This window comes from Psammomys obesus, unplaced genomic scaffold (genome assembly GCF_907164565.1).
Source record: "Psammomys obesus unplaced genomic scaffold, mPsaObe1.curated_primary_1811, whole genome shotgun sequence".
In the NCBI taxonomy this organism is placed as follows: Eukaryota; Metazoa; Chordata; class Mammalia; order Rodentia; family Muridae; genus Psammomys; species Psammomys obesus.
This window is the reverse complement of record NW_026596256.1, coordinates 12485494-12511891: the sequence shown is the minus strand read 5'-3', so window position 1 is coordinate 12511891 and position 26398 is coordinate 12485494. Positions and strand designations below refer to the sequence as shown.

The 26398-nt window shown below is 38.6% G+C and overlaps 1 pseudogene; it reads left to right on the top strand.

Annotated features, from left to right (window-relative positions):
• Positions 1-4731: 4731 nt before the first annotated feature.
• On the top strand, positions 4732-5765 carry LOC129668692 (glyceraldehyde-3-phosphate dehydrogenase-like; annotated as a pseudogene).
• Positions 5766-26398: the final 20633 nt, after the last annotated feature.

The window sequence follows — 26398 nt, the reverse complement described above, 5'->3', positions numbered from 1 at the left end:
TGATCCCGACTTACTGTTTCTTCCACTATCACAGTGATGCTCCTTGTGTTGGGACACTTGCTCCCTTCTGTACCATGACACAGGGACCTCGGGGAAAGTCAATGAATCTGTAGTGCATAGCTGCCGCTTCTATTCATAAGGCTCAGCTTTCCACATTATGGACACCTCAGATAGGATAAACCTCTAGTGTGATTTGTTAATCCCCCATTGACTTTGAACACAGACTTATCTCTGCATTTTTCTCAACAAAAGCTTAAGATGTGGAAAAGGTTCATCAAACCTTCAAAAGCACATTAGTAAGGCCACCATAAATGTGCTCCCTCTTGTCTCAGGGACAGTTTCCCTGTTGAAGCACCACCCTTGTCTAAATTCCTAGCATCTTCCTTAAACTATTATGAGAGCCTTCAAACAGGTCTCTGTTTATCTCCCTGCTGCTAGTCATAAGAGCAGGATGATACTTTAAAAATATAAGACAAATCTTAAAAACTCAAGCTTGAAAACAGAGGAAATATATAACTTGAAAAAAATCCACAAATCAAAAGTTCTCCAGTAAGCCAGATTCACCAGTATCATTAGAAGAAACAAGATCTTCTTGATTCCTGTTTAAGCTCAAATTTTTTTTTCTCCCCCCTTCCCTTAGTGTTCTTCAAGCACAGTGCCAACTTGGCTCTCTCCTTCAGTCCTCCCAGGAACAGCAAGCCTTGGCATTAACTTACCTAGCAGCCAAAAGCTCACCCTAATTACTCTATTCTCATGACCCAGATTCTTCTGACTCCTTCTTAAGTCCATAGGATGGTGTCTAGTACACATGAGGTGCTCAATAAGTATTTTTAAAATAATCTTTAACATTATTATTTTCCTTCTAGTTCTGTTCAACTTCACTCTATTTTTCTATCTGAAACATTAGGAACTTTTACTAAAACTTTCTATTTGAGTTATTTAAACTTTTAGAATTTTGTTATATAACTTAAACAGCATAAGATTAACTGTATAGGAACAAGTGATTCTGTTAGCATAATATTCACTCTATCAGAGCATATGATTCTGCTGTTTATGTAATCATTACCACTAACTCCAGAATATTTTCATCATTCTCAAGAAAGCCTCACTATTCTTGGCAGCCAATTTCTCCTCCTATATCCCCAGCTCTGAACAACCACTGTTTGCTTTCTGCCGCTACAGATTTACTTCCTCTCAGCATTTCATACAAATGGAATTATGCAGTGCAATAGGACTCCTCCCAGCATATTTTCAAAGCTCAGCCATGCTTGTAGTATATAACTAATTTATCTGTCATGACTGGATTAAAGTATGCTATATCTATGCCACATTCTGGTTATCTGTTCATTATATTATAGATATTCTGTGGGGTTTTTTTTTTGCCTATTTTACTATTACAAGTCAATCATTTAATCATGTTGCTATGAGCAGTTTTTCTTTGAAAAAACTTCTTTAGTTCACTTAAATATATAGCTGAGAATGGACATATTTAGTCATAAGGTAATTCTGTTAACTTTGGTCAGCTTTATGAATTTTCTCAGAAATAGTTTTGGATAGTTCCCAATTTATTACTTTTAAACTTTCACAATGATGCAAAAGTGATGCATTAAATTAAAGCTGCATTTTAAAATTTGATCTTTTCCTGGGCTAGCAATCTGATGTACAATGTTATCTTCCGCTGTTGAACAACTACAGTGCTCAGTTAGCCAAGTAAGCATGACTGAGAACAACCCGAACTTTATAATATTGCTAGTGCTTGGGGATATTGTGTGTGCTATATCTTCACATTCCATCATGCTCATCTGTGTTTCCTATCTTGAGTGGGAAGGAAAAGTAGGAGGCAATTATTCTTGAGATGAAGCTCAAGATAATTGCCCACCATGAAGGCATCAAGTCAAGAGCACCCATCATTTGCTAGTTAGAACTTTACAGTTCACACAATCTTCAACAACCTAAAATAAGGTTACTTAAACTATTACCTTTCATGACCCACTTCCTAAGAAAGCTTTGTGCGACTCCAGGAATATATAACAGGTATGCTAACCAAGCATTTATTGATAATAAACCGTAAAGAAACTTATTTAAAACAATTATTTGGTGCACACACATTTTTGCCTTTTACAAAAGATGAAAGGAAATTGTATACTGATAGGAGAGATGTGCTTGCTACTCTTACACAAAGAAATAAATCTTGGATCAATATTTGCAACTGCAGGACACAAGGTACATTCAAAAATTTTTTTCAGAGTTGAATGACATTTTGATTTTCTATTCATTATTGCTGAGAACACTGCTTTGCTTAAATATGTAGTTAGTGAAAAATGGCAGAAGCATGTGTATAGTCATTTCAGATATGATTGGATGTTCTCTTTAATCCAAAGTCAAACTTCACTGAAGGATTTTTGATGAAACTCAAGTGTGCAACTCAAGCAACTTTTTTTCTTTGTACAGAGTTATTCATAATTGTTAATGCAAAGAAGCCATTGAGGTACTCTTCAATAAGGGAATGAACAAGGAATAATCATAGGTCTATAGAATGCAGATCATTACTCAAGAATGAAAAATGGAAGGCTACCAAAGCATGGAAAGACATGTAAGAACCACACTACATATTATCATGCAGGAGGAATCAATTCCGTGAAAGGGAAGATTTGCATGACCCCGTCTCTGGGATAGTCAGGAAATGGCACAATTATGGAAATAGCAAAAAGATCAGTATTTGCCAATGGCTGGCCCTGTGGGAAGGGATGGCTTGAAGAAGGGATGATTTGCTGCAATTTGAGATTTCCAGAAGTGAAACCTCATATTATAATGATGGATACATGCCAATGTGTGTTTGTCAGGAACTATAAAATGCACAACAACAAGAGTGAACTGCAATACAGCTTGTGGAATTTAGTTAATAACAATAAATCAATAATGGTCCATCAATTGTAAAAAACAACAAAAACAACAACAAAACGAACAAACATACATCACAGTAATGAAAGGCATTAACAATGTAAAGGATGGGGAGTGGGCCGTGAGACGAACGAGGGGAAACTCAGTGGGTTTTTTCTCCTCAATTTCCCTAACAGTAATTTTAAAAATCTAAAATTTTAACAGAGTGCAATCTGAATATACTCTAGTGTGATTTACACTGAAGAATGATTGTAGGATAAATATGAAGTGTTCTATTTCTGCAATTTTACTGTTATTTTCTATAAGAACAGAAAACTGGCTATGCATTGTAAAAGCAGCATCGTTCGAGACACGCAGTCTTAGAACCTGAACTGTGCTGTTTCAGGCAGTGTATTGGTATTCCCGGTGTGAGGGCGTGATGGGTGCAGAATACTCTACACACAGATCCATGGCTGCAGTGGGTTGCACTGGATGGGCGCTGCTGGAAATGTGAGATTCATCACATTTCCGTATTTGATTTTTTTCATTAAGTTCTGACTCTGGCCAAGTTTTGTGCCCTCCCCATTTAGCCAAGTTTTATAACTGCACATATAATCGCATAGGGGATTATAACCCATAATTTAAAGGATGAGAAGTGAACCAGTGATGCAATGAAATAATCTGTGTTAGTTAAATCAACTGTCATCATGGAGAAAAGAGTTGAACCAACTGATGAGAGAAAAAAAATAATTTGCCATGTGAATGGAAAGCCAGAGAGATAAGGAATATTACTTATAGTGATAATTCAGGCTATAGCAAGAAGTTCTTTGAATGCACTAGAAGGACACACTGATTTTCTTTTGTAAATGCTAATATTGATAGTTTCATACGTGGTTTCAAAGCTTAAAATGGCAGCACACTTTCCATAATACAAAGATTGGTAGTGAGGAAGCAGCATCAGTTATTGAAGGACTGACGCTTTTAAGAAAGAGTTTATAGGGTGACTGTAGATGAGAAATATCTGCCAGAAGAAACACTTAATATCAGGGAAACAAGCTTTTTCTTGGGGAATATGCTGCAGCATCATAAAATTCATCAGTATTCTGAGATGATTTTAAGACTGGAGACATTCAAAAGACGATGTCATGCTGATTTTAGGTCAAAATGTTACAGGGTTCAAATGAAAGCTTTTAATAATTTAGAACTTGAAGAGAACCAGACCTTTCAAGAAATGTGACATTTACCTGTTCCCACTTTATTATTTCTATAACATGAAAGCTTAGATGACATCTACATTCTTTGAAGATTGGCTTTGAATTGTTCCATTCCACAAGCAAAGGAATATTATAGGCAAAATGACATGCTTTAAAATTCTTCTGATTTTAGACAATGATTCAGGGTTCCCACAGCATGTCAGTCACCTGTGTCCTCACCTGAAGATGTGTATTCTCTCCTGGAAACAACCACATTCAGTCAAACAATGGTCCAAGGATGAATAATGTCAGTTTATTATCCAAAAATTCTACTTAGGCCAAGTGTTTTTATGGGTTATTGAAGCCTCTGAGTCTGTTCAAATGGTCTGAGAGCTCTGGACAGGCTTATTGTTCTAAATCCAACCAAAAATGCTACAGCAGAATTGCAAGAAAGCATACAGAAATCACGTATGAAAGTCATTTGAGAGAAAGTTTTGAAGACGTATTCAAATGCTTTAACCAAGATTTTTGGAGTTGATAAAGTAGTAAGAAAATAGTGATTAGGAAACAGCCGGAGGCTCCCTGCTCTTCCGTGTCCCAGAGACAGCCACATCTTTTTGTGCAGTGCTGGCCTCGTTCCTTAGACACAACAGTGAAGGTTGTAGCAAACAGATTTGGCCATATAGGACACCGAGTTACCAGGGCTGCCTTCAGCTCTGGCACAGTGACGATCATTGCCATTAGTGACCCCTTCACTGACCTCAACTACATGGTCTGCATGTTCCAGTACGACTCTATCCATTGTAAGTTCAGCAGCACAGTCAAGGATGAGAACAGGAAGCTTGTCATCAACCTGAAAGCCATCACCATCTTCCAGGAGCGAGATCCCACTAACATCAAATGGAGTGATGCTCTTGCCAGAGTATACTGTAGAGTCTAATGGTGTCTTTACCACCATTGTGAAGGCAGGGGCCCACTTGAAGCATGGGGCTAAAAGGGTTATCATCTCTGTCCCTTCTTCCGATGCCCAAATATTTGTAATGGGTGTGAATCATGAGAAATATGACAACTCACTCAAGATTGCCAGCAATGCTTCCTGCACCACCAACTGCTTAGCCCCCCTGGCCAAGGTCAGCCATGACAACCTTGGCATTGTGGAAGGACTCATGACCACAGTCCATGCCATTACTGCCACCCGGAATACTAAGGATGGCCCCTTTGGAAAATTGTGGTGTGATGGCCCAGAACATCATCCCTGCATCTAATGGTGCTGCCAAAGCTGTAGACAAGGTCAACCCAGAGCTTAACAAGAAGCTCACTGGCATGGCCTTCTGTGTTCCTTTTCCCAGTGTCTGTCATGGATCTGATATGTTGACTGGAGAAACCTGCCAAGTATGATGACATCAATACGTGGTGAAGCAGGCATCCGAGGGCCCACTAAAGTGCATCCCGGGCTACGCTGAGGACCAGGATGTCTCCAGCTACTTCAAAAGTGACTCCCAGTCTTCCACCTTTGACCCTGAGGCTGGCATTGTCCTCAATGACAACTTTGTAAAGCTCATTTCCTGGTATGACAATGAATACAAGAACAAGGTGGTGGACCTCGTGGCCTATATTGCCTTCAAGGAGCAAGAAGCCCTGGACCATATCCCAGCAAAACGGGAGAGCAAGAAAGAGGCCCTCAGCTGCTGAGAAGTTCCTGTCCCAACAGTCTCATGACACTGACCATCTCCCTTACCATCCCAGACCCCCAGAATAGTGGGAGGGGCCCAGGGAGCCCTACTCTCTTGAGTACCATTAATAAAACTCACAGCACCCCCCCCCCCCCCCAAAAAAAAAAAACAGCGTGAGTTTAACATTGAAGAAGAAGATAACCATAAATTACCCTATAGTAGCTGAAGAGCATTCTAATGAGAAGGGATCAACCCAGTGAAGAAAGAAGCGAAGAAGTGAGGCAGAAGACTGACTATGTATCTGAGGCATCAAAGAAGTTCAAGGTGATGAAACCATGGTGGCATCCACTGCTATCAACAGTGAAGTGTGGTTGAGTTGGCCAGCAGGTACAGGATGCTCCTGTTCACTGTGAGGAAACAAAATGAAAAAGAGATGCAAAGTATACATGCAAAGTATGTATTCAGAACCTGATACCTTCCTGAAGAGCACTATGCCTACTGCACCTTTGCCAAGTGCCAGAGTCCCAGTGCCTATTCCCAGATATTCTCAAGTCTTATCAGAAGTGGGAGAAAATTACTTTATCATCGTAATGTAGCCATAGCCTTTCAGCATAGCATTCAAGAGATGTTATAGTTCTTTGTTGTAGTACAGGCTTTGTGCTATATTTTGCCGAGTTTTAGGTTATTGTTAAGTGTTCTGAGTATGTTTAAGGTATGCCATGATGATCAGCTACAATAGTTCAGCTGGCTTAAACACATTTTTGACATATTTTCAACTTACAATGAGATTTAGCACATGACCCCATTGAAAGTTGACTAGTATCATAACTTCTGATTGTTTCTTATTCCTGGGTCTGGGTCAAATGATTTGGTTCCTTTGCAAGCCTCATAATTTTTTCTTAAAAAAAAAAAACAAAACAAACTTGGGTATTTTAAGTAATTTAATTTGGCAACTCTTAATCAGGTTCTTTCATCTTCTGAGAGTTTGTTTTCTTGTTACTGTTGTTTGCTTAGTAACGCTCTGAATTCATTTTGCAGCATCTGTACCCTGTTGTATGTGGTCACAGAAGTTTATGCTCGCTTGGTTTAATTGCCATCTAATGATTTAACAGAGGTTAAATGCCTGGGACCAGTCAGACTCTCACATGGTCTCTGTGAATGTGCTAGTTTTTAATGCTGCTGTGTCATTTTCTTTCTGCGTTGAGCTTCCAGGTTGGCCATAGGGCCGAGCTTGTAGTCTTCTTCAGGTCCTTCCTCTGCATACTCACAGCTACGGCTATGAAAATTAGAGAGTATATAAAGCCTCCTAGATTTCCCGGGATATGTGTAGCTTTTCAGAGCCTCCGTGGATATCCTATTCCCCAGCTTCTCCTTTTAAGCTTTTTTGCTAGCAGGTTGTTTGCTATGATGTCAAATGATTGTTTTGTCAATATAAACAACAACAAAGCAACACACACACACACACACACACACACCAAAAAGAAAAATAAAAGACAACTTCTCAGAATAGACAGCTCTCATCTCATAGGGGATAAGAGCCTGTTTAGCTTGGAGCTGATTTTGAGTGACTCTAGCCTGTGAACATTGATTTAAGTTATTCTAAATTACATGTTCCAACGTGGCATTAGTGTCATAAAGTTTTAATAGTAGCAGAAAAAGTGAGTCCTAAATAAAAACCCTTTAAAATACATTGGTGGTTGAATCAATAGCAGCAAGAGGGGAGGTGCATCAACTTGGGGAAACCTCAGCTACAAACCTGAGATGCTAGCTAATGGTCTCTTTGCTCTGGGATTGGTGGAAGATAGATAGTGATCTTTAGTTAATCTCTCTCTAAATCTCTCGTTCAATACCCACAAGAATATTAGGTCAGGCACAGAAGTGAGCAATAAATGGAGGGGGTTAAACTGATGCAAGAATCTCAGTCTGGATCTGTACCAAAACTGCTCTACAGTTACCGAAGCTCTCATCAGCTCTCAGCATTTTAGATTCTGTTTCTTCTTGGGAACTTCAGTATGCAGGCTCTAACATGTTTTTATCAAATGCTCTGTGGAAGGGTAAGCTTCATACAAGGTAATATTTGAGTCTGCTCAAATAAAGATAGTTTACAAGTGGGTCTTCTAGAGAATCATTAGACAGGTTAAACCATGAGTTTTCTGGAAATGAGACTTAGAAGGCTCCCCGCTCTGTGCCCTGAGGTGGCTGCCAGACTGGTGGCTTCACAGTTTGGTGGGATGTTGGCTTGCATTTTCAAGTTTACTTGCAGAGCTGGGGTTGGGGAGATGGGAGGAAGCCAAATGAAATGAGCACTCGGTACTCTTATGGAGAGTAGGGCAGTTTTCTTAAAGAAATATAAGTAAGTCTTTTAGTGGAGAATAAGATAAGCTACCTTATTCTTCTTTTATTTTGCACCTGCGTACCCATGCGCCTGGGCATCCATCTACCATGCACCCATGGACCCTCATCTGGCCAGTCAGCCAGCCACCAAGTTAAGATTTTTTTTTCTTTTTGGCATCTGCTACATCCATCTCTATCTAATAAAATTCAAAACGGTGGTAGTTAAAATGTCTAAAAGTAAGGAGGTTTGATTTATCTTGAATAAGAAATTAAATGCCTTAAGTTTTTTAGTTTACATATTTTAACAAAAATCAAATGTCACCTTGAAAATAAAAGTAATAACAGTCAAAGATTTAATAGAGTATGTAAAGTTGAAACAAAATGTTTTGAAATAGTATTTCCTAAGAGGAAGATTAGAAAATGATCAAATATATACTTTTCAGTTTATGAACTCAATATGAAACCAATCTGTTGATGAATAAAATATTTTTCTTGGTATAAAAAAGATATTACATATGAGATTTCAAGGAAATGAGATTCTAGACTGAATCTGTTTTCTGAAGTCTGGGTAATTTATGTTTATTGTAATACCCCACCTTCATGCTCTGTCAATCTAGCAAAGTAAGAAAAATGATGAATTATAAAATAATCCCTCCCAACTCTAAAAGGGTAGCAATAGTGTTTAAAACACTGTATTTTACCATTATCAATTTTAAATTCAGCATACAAAGAAATAGGTAGCATCGTGACATTTTATACATTATGTCATAATACTTTGTTCTTATTTGGTCCTCTCTTCAATGGCCCATCCTCATTGCTCTGCCACCATTTGCTGATCCTCTTAAGCCCTCCAGGTAATACCCAACTTCAGCTTTTGCTTTACATGTATTCAATTGCTTCTTTTTCCTCTCCACTCCCCTTTTAAAGATCTTTTTTTTCCCATCTCATTTCTAAGCTTATCATACATACATTTAAACTCACAAATATATACAGACAGATAGACAAACTCAGACACACACAAACACACATTCTCTCTCTCTCAGTCACATAGGAGAGAAAATGTATTTGTGTGAGTCTGGCTTATTTCACGTAACACAGTGCTCTCCAGTTTCATCCATTTTCTGAATCTCTTATTTAATTTTTCATGACAACTGAAAATTTTCATCATGAACATGCAATATATTTATCTACTCATCTGTAGGTAGAATTCAACTTCTTTTCTCAGCTATTGTGAATACTGTAGCAATAAACAAGGATGCGTATGTATCTCTGTAGCACGGCAACAGAGTACCTCGAAGAGCCACCCAGGACAGGAGAGCTGGGTCATGTGGTCGTTCTATTTTCATTTTTTGAAGGATCTCTACACAAAGTTCTACAATGGCCAAACTAGCTCACACTGACACCGATAACATATAGATTTCTCTTGCTGTGATCCTTGCCAGGATTAGTTGTCATTTGCTTTCTTGGTCATAGCTATTCTGACTGGTGAAGTGGAATCTCATAGCAGTTTTCACCTACATTTTGCTGATGGCTAAGAAAGAATGTTGAACATATTTTTGGCAGTTTACCGATCACTTGTATGTTCTCTTTAGAGAACTGTCTATTTGGTTCATTAGGTCATGTACTGACTGAATAATTTAAGGTGGTTTTAGAGTTTAATTTTGTAATGCTTCAATGTTCAGTGCATGTAGGTTTATAATTACCATATCTTCTTGACGACTTCTTTCTCTTATTAAATATGTATGGCATTCTTTATCTCCTTTGACTTATTTTGGCTTTAGGTTTACTTTACCACATATTGAAATGCTATGCCATTTTGATTTTAGCTTCCATTTTCTTGACTTTCATCTTTTGGTACTTTGTCTATAGACATTTGTTGTTGTTGTTGTTGCCAGTAAGGTGTTTTTCTTGGAAACTTCAAAAATCTGGATTTTTGTTTTTCAGTTCAGTCAGTTGCTGCTTCTGAAAAGATGCAAATGATTGGTAGGTTCAGGCCATTTGCATTTGAGGTTGTTATTGAGAGATCTGGACAAATTCTTTTGGGTATGGGGATTTTTTTTTTTCTGGTTCTTTGGATTGTTGTTTGATCTTTTCTTTCTCCTCAATTCCTATCAGGGTTTTACTGGCTTATTGTGTTATAAACATGGCATATTCCTTTCAGTTTTCATTTTTTTCCCATTTATTTCTCCAATAAAACATGTTCTTTTCTGTGCTGGAGTGATTAAAATGCCTTTCTCCCTCTTCTGTGCTTTGCATTCCTGAGAGAATCTTCTGTAAGGCTTGCTGGGTCAGAAGTCAAGGACTCCCTTAGTTTGTGCTTATCTTGAAATATGTTTATTTTCTGTCAGGTTAAAAAGATTTATTTTTATTATTTTAAAATTGTATGTGTGTGTTTATGTGTGTTCAAGAGCCAGAAGGGATGTTTCCTCTCAGAGCTGTAGCTGTGAGCTGGTTGCTGGGTGCTGGGAAGCAAACTCTGGTCCTCTGCAAGAGCAGTGAGTACTTTTAACTGCTAAGCAGTCTCTCCAGCCCTTCCTTATCAATTTTAAAAGACAGTTTTGTTTAACATAGCAGTATCAGCTGGCTAGTGTTTTCTTGATGGGCTTTTTATCTATCTTCCATGGCTTTCTGGAGTTTGCTGACAAGAAATCTTATATTATTTTGATGTACTTGTCTTTATAGCGCTGTAGGTGCTTTGACCACATAGCTTTTAATAGTGTTTCTTTTCTTTGTGTTTTTCACATTTTGATTATACAACGTGCCATAAAGACGTTGTTCTCTGGTCATCCTTTTGGATTCTAAATTCCTCTTGTGTTTGGATGCCCATTTCTTTCTCTACCTTTGAGGATTTTTCTGCTATAATTTTGTTGGATGGATTTTTCTGTACATTTAGTTCATGTAATTATATGGCCTGCTTCTGGAATTTATGCATTATCTTTGTACAGTGCCCATGCTCGAATTAAGTGTTATTTTTCCAATTTTAGCAGATATTCTGTCAACATGAACACAATAGCCTGTCGTCTACCAAAAAGAAGCTTGTGATAACTAAAATGGAAGTTAGTGTTTAAAATGTAGACACTTTCACAATATTTATTTTATCCCGCTTAAGAAATTACTTTGTCAGCCAGGCATGGTGGCAAAGGCCTTTAATTCCAGTGCTCAGAGTTTGAGGCTAACCTGGTCTACAAAGTGAGTACAGGACAGCCAAGGCTACACAGAGAAACCTTGACTCAAAAAACCAAACAACAACAAACAACAGCAATAACAATAACAACAACAAAAACCCCCAAACTCTTTTTTTTTGTATATGTGTTTATCTGTGTTCTTTGGGAAAGGGTGACTTCATTATTTCTTTTGAGTGTTGTATTCTCCTTTATATAATACACGTCTTCATTTGAAATTCCAAATATTTACACTATGGATAACCTGAATATTCTCTGTGGATTGCTGCACAGTATCTTAACATATCAGATCATCATAGTCTACCTTTTTAAAGACATGTAGTTATTTTGTCCACCTAAATGAATAATGTTTATTTATAGGTGCTCAGTGATCTTTTGTCTTTGTCATTTTACCATCATCTCACTTTTGTTTAATGTATTGTGAAAAATCTCCAAAGTTACTTGATTAGAATGTACATTTGTTACACAGATCATTTGACACGAGCAGACATTTTCTTCCCTGTTAAATGGTAGAAGGAGATGTGACAACGTGGTGTAAGTGGGATGAATATGCCAGATTGTGGGCCCACATTCGATGTACTGCCTATGGCATAGATCACACGTTCTCATTGCCTGCGTGTGAGGGTACAGTTTGTTTTGTTTTGAGTTACTCTGTTAAGATATTACTGGGAGTCCGACTCAGGGCCTTATCTATGATAAGAAAGTGCTTCACCACGATTACCATCTCTAGTCCTTTCATATTTTTTATTTTGAAATGAGGTATCACTATGTATCCCAGGTTTGCCTTGAACTTACACTTTTCCTATCTGAACTTCTTGAGTGTCCAGGACTCCTGGCAGGGTGGGAAAATTCTGGGTATAGATAAAATCAAGGAGTTAAATGTGACAGAGACCCCACTGGAAATTTGAGGGTAGAGGGAGCAGGCCTTTTTGTGTGTTTACAGAGACTTCAGGCTCATATTCTCTAGCAACTGGAGAACCACTAATACATTTCCAGCACTGTTTGTAAGGAAACATGGTTCTCAAAGCTCTGTGGAAATGGATTTATTTGGTCAGGCAGTGCTGTCTCTTACAGGAAAAGTTTCCTAATTTCATACTGGAATTTGGAGCGATTAGCCACAGGGTCACTTTGCAAAAACTTTCCATCTGGACTCCAAAATTAAAGCTATTCTGATGAAATCTGCAGGATAATCTGGGTAATGTTACCTAAACCAAATGGATTTCAGAAAATTAAATGCCTCTTTTTTTATACATTGCTAATAAAATAAGGCTGTGACTGTTCCTCGAAAATCCTGGGCCAATACGACAGTGCTATAGCTTCTGGTGCCTTTAGACGAACACTTTTTGGTTTTAGAGGCATTTAAAGAAAAGTGAATCATTTGATTGATTGATTGATTTTTTTTTTTTGCATTGGTCAATAAGGGCTATTCATATTTTTATGTTTTAATTTCACTTTTATGCAATTTCCCTTGTTAAGTGTCTTAGTTAGGGTTTCAGTTGCTGCAATGAAATACCATGATCAAAAAGTAAGTTGGGGAGGAAAAGATTTATTTGGCTTTCACTTTCGTATCACTGTTCATCAGTGAGGGAAGTCAGGACAGGAACTGAAGCAGGGCAAATACCTGGAGGCAGGAGCTGACACGAAGCCATGGACGAGTGATGTTTACTTGCTTGCTCAGTCCACAGTGCTGAACGTCTCAGCTGGTCTTCAGTATATACTGAATCCTGAAGAAGTGGGCTCTAGGGTCAGTGGAGGAATGGACTTGCTTAGCAAGACTAGAGCAAGCAAAGAGCAAAAAAGCTTCCTACTTCCATGTACTTACATAGGCTTCCAATGACTGTGTGGTCCAGATTAGAGGTTTTTCCAGTACATATGATCTGGATTAAAGACATGTCTTCCCAACTCAAGATCTGGAGTGTATGTCTTTCTACCTCAAAGATCTGCATTAGAAGTGGATCTTCCTAATTAAAATTAAGCAAAAATCCCTCCCTTTCAGGTATGCCCTTTATTTTTGGCTCTTAGTCAATTCCAAATGTAGTCAAGTTAACAAATAAAATAGCCATCACAAGTCTACCCCTTGCCAACTTGAGTCAATGTGACAAACAATCATATCTCTTTATGCCATGATTGATTTTCAAATGAAAACATGAGGCAGGTCTTAATAACGTCTAAACATGATATAAGTATCTCACATACAACTGCAACTGCATTATAAATTTAGAATATGTGGCAATGTCAGTTAATGAACATTCTTTTAGTATCACATTTAACTTAAATATGATAACCATTAATATTCTCTTTAATTTTACATCACATGATAAGGAAAGAAAACACAAATATCTATACAAACACATTCTTAACAAAATACGACATCACACTCATGTCAAATATTATCCTCATTTTTGTAACTGGTCACATGGCCTTAGCTGGTATTTATAACTAACTTCCTTTACTGTGTATTTTGTATTTTCCCTATTCTCAGCAAGTATCTCAGCAGGTCTTGGCTCTTTTCCTGGAGGAGTCACCTGCACCTTCAGTTCTGATGGGTCAGTGCCCTTTGTCATTCTGCCTGGATTAGTTTTTTCCATGGGGATTGTAGTTTCCATTGACTTTAATCACAGGACACGGTAGCACCAAGAGATGCCCTGAAGGATCTCTCCCACTCCAGACATCATCTTTCTTATCTCCATTGTGGCGAAACAATCCAATTTTCCCATGACAATCTAGATCAACCACTTCTCCTAACACTGTTTGCTCTTCCTTTCTCGCCCTGTTGACTTCAGGACATCAGAACCCTAAAGTGGCTGGTGGGGAGTGTGAGCCTTTGGTTCAACAGAATGTCTGTTGTGGCTCCTGGTAGGAGTGCTCCCTCTCTGGAACCAAAATTTCTAGATCAGCAGAACATAAGGCTGTAGGAACAGGAAACAAAAAATTTCCTAGTGGGTCACTAGGGGTTAGAGGGAGTGGAACTATCCCCTTTTCCACTCCTTGATACCTGGACTCATAGATCTTGACAATAGAAGAAACTGTACCATATATTCATTAGAGGCTGACTCAAAGCATATACTGTCTTCTGGAGAACCCCACCCCAGCACGCCAGGCTGCTGTCACTTAATTGGTTCAATAACTGTGTCTTCAAAAGGTCATTCCTTATTTCTATCTGACCAGCTATTTCAGAATGGTGAGGAACAAGGTAAGACCAGTGGATTCCATGATCATGGGCTCACTGTCACACTTTTCTGCCTGTGAAGGGAGTTTGGTGGTTAGAAGCAATAAAGTGTGGAATACTGGATGTTGAATAAGGCATCCTGTAAGTCCACAGATGGTGGTTTTGGCAGAAGCATTACATGCAAGAAAGGCAAATCCATAACCAGAATAAGCAACTACTTCAGTAAGAACAAGGCATTGTCCTTCCCATGGGGGAAGTGGTCCAATATAGTCAACCTACTACCAGGTGGCTGGCTGATCACCCTAGGGAATGGGGCTATATTTGGGGCTTGGTGTTGACAGATCAGCAGCTATAGCAAGGTCGGCCTTAGTGAGTGGAAGTTCATGTTGATGAGCCTTTAAATTATCTCCACCTCTGCCACCATGGCCATTTTGTTCATGGGCCCATTGGGCAATGACAAGCTGAGGAAAGAGGCAGGCTGTCCACAGAACAGATCATTTTATCTGCTTGATTATTGAACTCCTCCACTGCTGAAATCACCTCTTGATGAACATTTACATACGACACAAGTATCTTCACATCCGTTTCCCATTTGGAGAGATGGACTCACATACTTCTTCCCCATATGTCTTTCTCACGAAGTTTTCAATCACACTGTTTCTAAGTTTCTGACTATCCAGCCAATCTCTTGGTTAAAATCCAAGAATCAACAAATAGTTAGTTGCACATCAGACCATTTCCCTTAACAAACAAAATGTATGACGGTGTGTACTGTCCAAAGTTCTGCCCACTGTGAAGATTTCCATTCATTGGTTTCCTCCAGGGTGGTCCCAGAAAGGGTTGTAATTCTACATTTGTCCAATAATGGATAGTGGCTGCACAATGTGCGCAACCAGCAGTAAGCCAGGCCCCAGTCTTTCCTCTTCGGTCAACCAATTATAAGGAACATAGCACGAGTCTGTAAGTACAGCAGCCAGCATGCTGATGAGAGTAGAAACAGGAGGCATTTGAGCAACTTCTTCACGTAATTGCTTGTGTGTCAACCAAGAATAGCCGCCATTACAATAAATATTGTTATTGCCATTGAAATCCAGTTGGTACCCTGGTTAAGGAGCTTGGACTTCATTGCGAAAGTCGCATGGTTGTAATTTGAACTCAAGTCTTTCCAACTGCAACGTCTGTTCTTACTAATGTTTTGCCCTCCTTCCCTCTTAATCGAATTCTCAGTTTTGTTTTTTAATTTGCATAACCTTTTCCTTGAGTATTCCTTTTTTGTCTAAAAAAAAAAATAGGCGAATAAACAATCTGCTCATGTGTGCATTGAGAAAACTCAGCTTCCTCACTTGCTAGGTCACATACATGCAAAGCCTCTGGCTCCTCCACAATAAAGGTTAAATGGAGACAGAGGGGTTGTGTTTTCCAATGACTCGTGTCACCCCGTAGACAATTGGCAGCAGGAGAACAGCAGCTGCCACACTCTTCAGATATCTCTCTATTTAAAGTTCAAAGAGGCACAGGATAACAATAAGGAAGAGTCGCGTGGGCCCTGACTAAGCCACCGACAATAGAAATAATGGCTGAAAAAGGTAAGCTGTAAGGCATGGGGGTTTCCTTGCAAAGACAGCTTTCAGACTAGTTCGTTTTGTTTCTTAGCATTTTGAACCTGAGGAAAGCAGGATCTGTTAATGCATTATTAGTTACATGTTTTTATGGGGCTGCACAAAAGGTCCCATTAACTATGCAATTTTTTGACCATGTCTGTAGGATGAATAGTTTTGAAATGATTAATGAAACAGAATAATGTTATGGCACTCTTTTGGTGAGTTATAAACTACTTGTTTCTCAATATTGAACTAGATCTGAGATCTTGAGGGTTGCTGGACCAGGAGTAAGGAAGCTGAGTTCTGTGTCAGGTTTGCAGGATTGTCATGTGAGTTTGGAGATGTCCGCCCATTTCTTTGAGTCTGTGTTATGATTGTCATGAGAATATTGTGCTTAAGCATCTCTGATATGCTCCATATCTGAATTATTTTTATAATTAATATTTATTTTTTATTTCATATTTATATGCTTATATAAAATAATTGATTCCAATATGATAAAATAGGCAGGCTGAATATAGCTTTGTCTGAGAAGCAGTTTTAAAATACAAATATGGACTTTTTTCCTTCAACCTTGACAGAAACCTTCTGAGACATGCATTTCTTATCACCCCCATTTTCCAGCTAAGGAAACCAAGATAGTGAAGTTTAGTATGTGTCCATGGTCACTAGAAAGTAGTGGCACCAGGCCTTGGACCGGGGCAGTGTCCCTCCATAGTGCAGTACCCTTAAAAATGCTTCCAGTGGTAGCCAGTTGGGTAGGCTTGGAATTGAAAAAGGGTAAAACATTTGGAAAAGGCTCTTGCATTTAAAGTGAAGTTTTGGAAAGTACATTTTGTTTCATGGACAATCGTTTCTGAATGATGCTTCAGATTATAGTAGAAATGAAAATGTTGATGCTAACAGGTAATCAATGCTGTTATAGTTGGTTAATACACAGACAACTGCATTGTTTTACAACCCAAAGCAAATAAAGGAACATTTACTTTTAGAGCCCAATGACATGCAAATTTTATTAAAAATGTGTTACAAAATGATATTAAAATACATTTGCATTAAACAGTTATACTTAATTGGAATGTTTATGAATTTTCAACTTATTTGAAATTGACAGAAGTATTGAATCATTTATAAGAATAATTAAATACTGTCATGTACCGTCACTCTAATGATGTTAATTTACAAAAAACAAAACAAAACAAAACAGCAACAACAAAAAACCCCCAAACCCCTTTTTTCTAACTGAGACTAAAGTATGTCTTACAATGTTTACTTTACTTTTAAAGCAGCAGCACATGGTAGATTAGAAGGAGGCTTTTCCCTCACTGTATTATGTATGCCTTGTTCGAGGTCATGATTCAGAGAAGCAAGGAAAGGCCCATTTTGTCAGATAAAAGAGATTTCAACATTTTATGAAAAACATTGAAACTATTAAAATTCATTTAAACTTCAGAAAGTTGGCTATTATGAAATGATCTTCTAAATTTAGAAGTACTGCTTCTCTTGATGACTCTATTTTAATAGCGTCAGCAACCCTTCACATTCGGAGTGATGGAAATTGTAATGGAATTGCAATTGCTAAGAACACCCATTCTCTTTCTTAGCTAATGTCATATGATCTCATTGTGTTCTTCAATTAAGAGTGTGTCATGTGGGGTTAGAGGGACATGGAGGGGACAGGAACCCCACAAGGAGACCAATAAAACTAAAGGATCTGAGCCCAGGGGGTCCTGCAGAGACTGATGAACCAAAGAGGACCATGCATGGAGAGGATCCACACCCCTGGTCAGATGTGGCTGATTGGCAGCTCAGTCTTCATGTGGGAAGCAGGGGCTGCTTCTGTCATGAACTGCTCTTTGATCTTTGACTGCTCTTTGATCACTCACCCCTGATGAGGCGCCCTTGCCAGGACAAGGAAGAAGAGGATCCAGGCAGTCCTGATGAGACTTGATAAGCTATGGGCAGATGGCAGAGGAGGAGAACTCTTCTGTAGACTAGAGGAAGGGGATAAGGGGAAAAAGAGAGGGAGGGGGTTTCAATCAGGATATATAATAAATAAATTGTGAAAAAAAATAAAAATATTTAAAAAAAAGAGTACGTCTTGTTCCTTAACACAGAGACAATAATTCCATAAGATGCCATTCTGTGCTGCTTTTCAAAAATTTTGTGGGGGGGTATATTTGTGTGTGTTTACTGAATGAACACGATTGAGATACAATGAGTATTGCAGAAAGCCATATTTATGGATTTTACCTTTTACAGACTCAGTACAAGCAGGAGACACAGGAAGCATTACACAAGTGTCTTTTATGTGTGTTGGATTATTGTTGCCCATGTAGTTAAGCTCAGTGATGGTGGAGATAGTGAATAATTTTAAAGAAATAATTTTTTGATGGTCATTATGTAAGGTATGACGTCTTAATTTTCCTGTGAAATTCAACATTAAAGTCAGTGAGATCAAAAGTAATTCTCAAAATGTATGTTATAAGTACATTTTCTTAGTAGGAATTACCACACAGTTATACTGGGTTGTTATTCTGTAAACAGCTGCTACACCCATCACGAAACCCAGGCACCGTGGTTCAGGTTTACACACCTGTATCTTTTGACTGTGGAAACATCCAGAAGGGAGAAACTGCAAGTTCTACTGCCAAGACAGAAGCTTCAAGTTCAAAATTGCACAAGGTCATGGAACTGTAAAAGGGGGACCCTTGGTTTGAAACCAAGACTTCTAATTCAAATATCCATGGTTTATAATTCAGTTGCAGGGTGTGTTCTGAAGAAACCAAGATGAAAACAGTCCTGTGTCAGCCTGATTAGAGCATGCTTCTTCTTAGCTTCACCAGAGAGCTTTCATTGTTTTGATTTGTAAAGCTGAATGGCAAAGGGAATCTCATCACCCCCTTTTCTTTGCTTCGAAGCAGACTCAGCGTGGCCACGCCTCACAGTCCCCATTCTTCTTCTGGTTGGATGGATTGTTGGCTGCATCATCGTGATTTACGTAGTCTTCTTCTAGAAAAGTAAGGGTTTTGGTAATGAAAGTTTGTTCCTGGCATAACTGTTCTAGAATTGATCTCCCCCCACCCCCGTTTTACTAATGAAATGTTTTGTCTTTCAGGCAAGAAGACTTCAAACTGACACCATTTAGAAGAACTAAGAAGAACAGGAATAAAACGGATCATTAAAGGTGTCTCATATTAAATAGTTGCAGTGTTTCCTGTCTTTTGGAAGCTAGAATTTTTTAAATTAAATTTTTATTTTTTTTATATTAATTACAGTTTATTCACTTTGTATCTCATCTGTAGCCTCCTCCCTCCTTCCCTCCAAGTTCTACCCTGCCTCCCTCATCTCCTCCCACGCCCCTCTCCAAGTCCCCTTCCATCTGACCCTAGCTTATCAGGTCTCATCAGGACTGGCTGCATTGTCCTCTTCTGTGGCCTGGTAAGGCTGTTATCTTAGGACCTTAGGAACTTGCTTGAAATTATAGAAATAAAATGTGAGAAATTCCGGTGAATTTCTCTGTGTCAAGAAAGTAGGATACATATGCTTAATTATGGATAAAAACACATTAAACAACAAGGTTGAGTATGATATTTTAATTAGATTAGAAGATGTTTTGTAGCCTCATTCCAAAATTGATAAATGGACTGAAGAAGAGACAACAAACAAAAAACAAAGGGCCATTGAAAAACCTTTGATCTTACCTCTGGTACATAATGATAAATGTAATTTAAGCCATACTGAAGACAGTTATGTAACAAATAAAAATGTTTGACATCATTTGTGTTTGTAAGGCTGTGGGAAAGAAGCACTTTCATAATACACTGTCTTTGAAAACTCAAAATAGAGTACTTTGTTAATGTTTGCTTTTTGGAGACCATGATCTTGGTGTTGTCCAGGTTGGATTCAAGGAATCCTCCTGCTTTAGTCTCCTTGAGTAGCTGTAAATGTGGGTGTGTGGACCATTTCACTTAGCTAGGTATAACATTCTGGGGCATATTTGGAAGTTTGTGTCTTCTAGACTTTGTATGTTTATTTTTAGCCAGTTATCTGTTTTCAAAGAATATGTCAATTTCCACAACAGTAGCAGCAAAACTACAAAATGCCATATTGTGTAGGGGACAGGAAGAAAAGAGACACTGGGCTTGGCTTGGGCTTATGAAAACCTCAAAGCCACTTTCTCCAAGAAGGTCACAACTCCCAATCTTTTCAAATAGTGCTACTCTAAAGTGACCAAGCATTCAAATAGATGAATCTATTTATTATTTAAACAACTACAGTAATATAATCTAAAAAAAGAAAAAAAAACCTTTTAAATGATATAAAACACCATATTTTTTTACTATATATATCTTATGGGCTAGATACCTTAAAATCACATTCAGCTGTGTGACATGCAAACATCTTTAATCTAAGCACTTAGGATGCCAAGGTAGGCAGGTATCTGTGAGTTCTAGATCAGGCAGAGATAAACAGTGAGACCCTGTTTCAGAAAACAGATAAAAAAAAAACTAGCTCCCCAACAAACAAATAATAAAACTCAACCTAAAATAAAACCTGAGGAGGTACTCCAATACAGTGATTCTTTTTAACTAATAATATTTATATATTTGATGGAAGTCAAACCATCATTATAAATGGCAAATAAATGTACTTAGTAGTATTGAATTTGCATATCAAATATTAGCCTGCATCCACTATTTGTTTTACTTCTTCTGAAAAGTGAGTACCATAGCTGTGATCTCTGAGAGACCTGCTGGAGAAGTACCCCAAAGGAGGCAGGGACTCCTGGCCTAGTTTGGGGTGGGAAATCCACAGTGACTTGGGTGAGAATGCCAGCATCCACAGATCAGTTTAACAGCACTGCAAGTATTTCAGCAAGAAGTATGTGCCTCCTCATTGGGTGCAGTGAAAATTCACAAGGACACTCAGGAAGTATTTGTGCCCAAACTTAAGCAAACAAGGCTCTGATGCAACTATAAGTGTTTGAAAGGAAACTGAAAGGATCAGCTATGTACTGAATGAGGAGAACCATACAGAACACACAAGCCTGTCTTTTCAGCAAATAACCAATGCTGAAGCTCTTTTCGTGGCAGCCAAGTCATGGGATCGGCCTGTGTCCACACACACACACACACACACACACACACACACACACACACACACTGCAGTATTATTCAACCACGAGGAGGATCAAACTTACGTCATAAGAAAAGATGGATAGAACTGTAGATCAGGTCACTGACATAAGCCAGATTCAGAAAGACAAATATCACATGCTTTGTCTCATGTATCTAAATGTATATCTAAAAGTAAAAGACTTAGGACCAGTGAAATGGCTCAGTGGATAAAGGCACATGCTGGTAAGCCTGATGACCTTTTTGATCCATAGAACTCACCTGGTGGAAGGAAAGAACTAACTCTCAATTTGTCCTCTGATCTCCAAATCATGCCATGACACCCCTCTCCACATGTAATACAAAGAATTCATATAATATTGTATATTCAAATATATACAGTATGATATATTCATATCTATCTATCTATCTATCTATCTATCTATCTATAAGTATATACAACTTCTTGTCTTATAACATGACTTTCAGAATCAAGTGGGTCCTGGACAAGAAACAAGAGCAAAATCATCTTGTTCTCCAAGGGATTCAGATGAAAACTGGTAACAAAGTCAGGTACAGCTCCAAGAGAAGACACTGGAGGGAAACAGAGACTTCTTCATCTGCAGTCTGTAGTATGTAGGACTTGTGTACTATGAATAGAGAGGCTTTATGCTGAATCATGGTCATCAGATGCAGCACAATGGTTTCAATCGCTAGAGACTTGGTCATGCTGAAATTGGAGATCTGATTTGCTATTATCTGTTCCACATGAGCTAGCAATAAAATATATAGAACCTTTCAAAAAAATAAAGATGTGAGAGTAGAAAAAGGACTATCTGAGTAAAGAAAGCAGCTCTTGGAGGAAGAATGGAGACAAGCGAAGGTAACAGGAGACTAGATATGAACAAAGTACACTATATACTTGTGTGACTGTCTTGATGAGGCACATTATCTCCAATAATAATATACACGAATAAATTATTTTTCCAGAAGTAAAAACAACCCAGATACCCTTACCCTCCCCCTTCCAATCAAAAACAAAGAAGAAAACAAGAGAAAAGGAGTGGAGGAAGAAGAAATGATTCCAGAATATGAAGCTTTCAAGTGAATGCTGGGGGTGGACCGATTCCACAAACACATTTTATATTTCTGTGATATTAGGTAATTATTAGCAATTTTGCTCACTATAATAGCAACTGGCAACAGGAAGGCGGTCTGGGAGCGATTAACATGAACCCCCTGCTGGGAAGCTGATGGTAACCTGAATTTATTCCTGTAGAAGAATAACTGAAGAATAAAGTGGAGCATGTAAGCAAGACAGGCAAAAGGTTGACACCACGTGATGAGTTTTTGAAGATTTATTATACCCTTTGAGCGAATCTTCTGTATTTTAAAACATTTTTGTGTTTGTTTCCTTTTTCCTCTCAGTGTCACTGTTCTAGGCTACAATTTATGCAAACAATAAATTACAATAAAATAACATAAAGTGAAACATAGCTGTATACCTGAATCTTGTCTCCTAAAGATTCTGACTAGAAAATTATGTAATTGGGTCAGAATTCTCCATTTAAAAAAATTGCTCCAACGATTGTTGCACAGGCTAATATTTGAAAAAAAAATTGTTTTAGAGAAGTGATCCTCAGATCTCAGGGTTCCTCGCAGTCCCATGGTCCCAGGGAGACTTTAAAACATGGACAGTATGGGTCACAGTCTCAGTTTTTGATGCAGAAGAGATGGGCGAGGCTCTGAGAACTGATTTTCTACCACAGTTTTGGTGATAGGAAGCTACTGGCGTGGGTAGCCACTGCTGAGAGCAGTGTCTACTCAGTCACCTTTACCACAGACACCAGTTTTTCCTCTCAAAGCTCTAAAGAACACTTTGGCTTTGTGAATCTTGTCTTTCTAACTTGATTAAATAAATCGTCATCCATACACTATCACACTGAAAGTCATACTTAGAGAATTTACACAGAAAATGTACTCCAAATTACACTCAACTATTTTCTTGAATGACTTCACCTAACTTTCTTTTTCTTTGGAATCAGAGGTTTGCTACGGCGTGAGGTTGCTAACTGTGTGAGTTAGCTGGTATCTCTTTATGAGCTGGAATGTTGTCACTGTGGTGTATGTTCTTCAGGGAGACAATTGCCTTGCACTGGACCTTGTTTGTGCAAGGTATATACTAAGCATTTACCAACTCACCATGACTTGCATCAATTTGCCTTATATATTGCACACTTAGGCATGCTAGGGCTTCAAGATGACAGCTCTGTTTTTCTTAACCATCTACTGAATTAATTGAAATGATAGTCCTTCATTTTCTTGAGTGCTTTTGTGTCACAGAACTTCTAAATTTTTAATTGTTTTCATGTATGTATGTATGTATGTATGTATGTATGTATGTATGTATGTATTTATGTTTTGAGACAGGGTCATGTAATCCAGGTTGGCTTCAAACTTACCACGTAGCCAAAGATGACCTTGAACTTCTAATTCTGCTTCGTCTGCTTCCATTCCTGATGCTAGGATTAAGGCTTATGTCCTGAGTTAAGTAGTTCTTTGAGTCCAGCCCAGGCTTTGTGCATACCAGCTAAATTTCCACCAACTGTGCTACGTCTTTCGCTCCTGTGTGCACAGACTGTTAACGAAAAGTGTACACACGCCATGAACCCACCAGGCACCACACATTTAAGCAGAGCTGTGGGTGCAATTTTAGGGTGCTCACAGATCTCTGAAGACACCTCATTCTATACCGCCTCTTGAAGTCTTTAGCTTCAAAACTTGGCTTTTGTATTTTACTTGGAGTTAAAAACCTCATTATTTAGCTGTCTTCCTAGACAGCGATCACTTTTTTACTTTTTCCTTTAGTCTTATTTTATGTGTGTGGAGATCAGATGACAGCTTGTGGAAACTGGTCATTTCTTCCAGCATCTGGGTCCTGAGGCTTGAGCTTAGGTTCTCAGGCTTGACAACTGTTTTGGTTACCCACTGGGTCTTCCTACTTAGCTTTTCGTGTTTCCCCTTTATTACAGATATTTTAAATTTTGATATTATTTGAGAGCTAGAGAGATGGCTCAGCAGTTAAGAGCACTGGTTGCCATTCCAGAGAGTTCAATTTCCAACACTCACATGGTAGCTCGAGATGCCTGTAGGTCCAGTTCCAAAAAACGTGTAGACTCTTCTGATCTCCACAGGCATCAAATAAGCATGTGCTGCACACACACACACACACACACACACACACACACACACACACACACACATGCACATACACACACACAAACCCAGAATCCAAAAACCAAAAACCAAAAAACTCCAGTTAGACACATAAAATAATCCAATTATTTATTATTATTATTTCCGATTACATGTGTGTGTTTGTGTACGGGTGTGTACATGTGGTGACTGTGAGTGCCTGCTGAAGCCAGCTCACAGGGAGCTGGAGTTACAGGCTGTTGTGAGCCACCCAGTATGGATGCTCAGTGTCAAACTTGGATCCTCGACAAGAGCCGAAGATGTTCTCAATTGCTGAGCAATTTCTCTAGCCTCTCAAAAATCATTTTTACTAAAACATATCTATTTAGTGAGCAAATAATTTTCAAAAATAATACAATTAAACCAGTTAATATTTCCATTATCTCATATACTTAAATGTTTAAAATTTACTCTTGGCAATTTCAAATACATAGTATCTTGTTACTAGCAATAGCCATTATGTGACAAATAGACTGAATTTATTCAAATAATAATAAATGCTGGAGATGATGTGGGGAAAGACAAATCCTTACTCACTGTTAGTGGATTAAAGACTGATGCAGCTACTATAGAAATAATTGTGAAGTTTCTTCAAAAAGCTGGAAATAGAACAGCTATTTGACCCAGATTTATAATTTCTGGGCATATTTCCCCATGTCCTAACACACAGATATATGCTCATCCATGTTCACTGACAGTGTATTCATAATAACTGGAGGAAGGACTCGACCTAGATATCTATCAGCTAATGGATGGGTAATGATAATGAGGTACACATAAACAAGGAACATTTATTCAATTACAAAGAAATGGGGAATTGTAAGGGTTGCAGGCAAAGGGATGGAACTGGAAAATATTACACTGACTGATGTAACCAGGTCCAGAGAGGCAAACCTCATATGTTCTCTCTTATACTTGTGTCCTAACATTAAATATTTACACCTCTGATTTTAACTTGGAGCACCCATAGAAACCAGGAAAGTAGAAAAGGGGCCATTGTTATGCCTTAAGGGAGAGGGATGGTAGAGCATGCATGCTGTGAAAATAGAGTGGAGAAATACAAGTGAAAGTTTAATCAGGGATGAGGTGGTGGTGGGGGTTGAGGAAGAAAGAAAAAGGGAGAGAGGGAATGAAAAAGAAAGAGAAACAGAGAGAGACAGGAGAGAGAGAGAAAAGAAAAAAATGAGAGAGAAAAGGGAAGGAAAGAGAAGAAAAAGGAAACAGAGTCACATACACACTGACAGGCAAAGACAGGGGAGGAAAATATTTTGCAGGGCTGAGTAATGTTGCTTCTAAAAGCCACATTATAAAACAAAAACTCAATTGCCACATGAGGAATACCTCCGTATTAGCTATTAGTCAGAGAGGTCCCAGAGAATCCCAACAGAATGCAGGCTCTTGGTTGCACGTCAGAGCTAGACGATAAAGCCCTGTTGCTGAAGACACCATACACCTTGATTGAAAATTACAGAGACAGCATGCTGCAGCTGCTGTGGAGGCTTCATCCCTGCTGCCTGGCTTTCATGGTGTTGAAAGGTGCTCTGCAGGGTACTAGAGAAGAAAAGGGGTCATTGGTCCTACTTGGCTGTGTACTCTACAAACTACAATACCAGTCTGCCAGGCAAACATGTGTCCCCTGGTGTAATAGTTTGTGAATGTTATGAGAGTAACCACCCACTCTTTGTTTGGATATAAGCTCAAAATAATTCGTGCCAACAACTGTGAACATGGTCAGAAATCTATGGCTATGGAGGTCTTAGGTCCTGGTGGGAAACTTACTACAGTTCTTTAAATGAATGGTCATTTTTTAATTACAGCTTATTCACTTTGTATCTCAGCTGTAACCCCCTCCCTCATCTCCTCCCAGTCCCACCCTCCCTCGCTCATCTTTTCCCACCCTCCTTTGATCCCATGCTCCTTCCCCAGTCCATTGATTGATAGGGAAGGTCCTCCTCCCCTTCCCTCTGACCTTAGCCTATCAGGTCTCATCAGGG